At 53.4% G+C, this 1,431-nt stretch overlaps 1 protein-coding gene across 1 annotated transcript in view; it reads right to left on the reverse strand.

Moving 5' to 3' along the window:
- The window catches only part of SFMBT1 (Scm like with four mbt domains 1), a 113,784-nt gene that overhangs the window by 46,875 nt on the left and 65,478 nt on the right, over window positions 1-1,431 (reverse strand). The window lies entirely within an intron of this gene.

A 1,431-nucleotide genomic window follows, 5' to 3' on the forward strand; every position in this document is an offset into this window, starting at 1 on the left:
GATGGCAGGCAGGCAGGATTACTGCTTGTACTAGGACAGAGTCGTCTCTGGGAGGTGCAGAGGGAGGGGTTCACTGCTAATCGAAAGCAGGTGGCCACACCCACCCACAGGGCAGCAGGGAAAAGGCCCGAGTACCTGCTTCTCAAACAGCAGCCACTGGAAACCCCACAGAGCACAGTTCTCCTGTGAGTCAACGCAGGGGTGGCTGCTCTGGCTTCTTTTGTCTGCATTTGGGAGATAGCCCGTAACCACCAGAAGTGGGCTCATCAAAGCAGATGGACACATTAGGCACACTGCTGAGTGAAACACACAAGGGAAGAGCAATTTCCATCCAGTTTTAAAATCCTGAGCCCACTGCTTACTGGGCGACGGGCACTGGGCAAACGCTGCTGCCTCATCTGCGAAAGGGAGAGCAGCACTGCGCTGCGGGAGGCCTGAGCTAACGCATGAGAAGCAGCGGCACACACTCACCCGCAGTCAAGGCTGACTTAACAGGCTCCGATCCCTGCAGCACAGACCCAGTGAGCCACCAAGACCTACAGAGCCATGACATTTCAGCGAGGATTTCCCAGTGCTAAATACTTATCTCCTGGATCACTGGCCTTTGGAGGTAACTCACCTACCGTCTATGTTTACAAACTGCCAGAGTGCTAGAGAACTTGGTGCAGAGAAACATACAGCATTTAAAAAACAAACAAACATGGTGATAACGACAAGAAATAAACCAGGTCCAAAGCCCAAACGCACGCACGAGGTGGGAAGAATGCACATCCCACAGTGGCTGAAAGTCCCAGTGGGCACATGCCTCCAGTCTGACCCACAGCCGATCGGAGTCAAGGAGCCATCTGTTCAACCTCTAAGTAGAACCCTGGGAAGGTTGGGGGGTGGGGGGGCAGGGGTCCTGCTGTTGGAGCGGAGGACTCTCTTCATGAGCCGAGGGGAACCACAAACAGGCAAACGGCCGGGTATACGGAAATGTACCTCGATATTTGAGTTGCCCTGAGTGGCCAGAGCACACGAAGGGCTGTTTACATGACATCCCGGGGGATGCACACGGACTTGGCTCATCTCGTCTGTAATAGCTCAGTGAACGAAATAGGGGCAGACACTTGTAGGGCTCTCATAAGACACACTGAAGCCAGAGATGGTAATACTCGTAAGTGCGTAAAAGTTTTGAAAACAAAGCTCGTTGCGGGTAACAAGCTTTGATATCAAGCGTGAGAAAACGGCGCTAGAATGACAGGTGTGAATTCCGCGAGTCTAAGGGGTGGGCAGCCCTCTTCCAGCGAAGACCACACCCACCGAGGGAGCGGCTTCATTTCTCTGAATCCATCCACTGACCATGGAGTCAGTCAGAGACCTAGAAATCATTTTAACAACACATAGGCACACCCGTGTGCCTTCTCCTGTGGTCACTGTTGGGGGGGGGGG

Source organism: Echinops telfairi, unplaced genomic scaffold (genome assembly GCF_000313985.2).
Source record: "Echinops telfairi isolate 266 unplaced genomic scaffold, ASM31398v2 ScPeMD7_7420;HRSCAF=8458, whole genome shotgun sequence".
Classification (NCBI taxonomy): domain Eukaryota; kingdom Metazoa; phylum Chordata; class Mammalia; order Afrosoricida; family Tenrecidae; genus Echinops; species Echinops telfairi.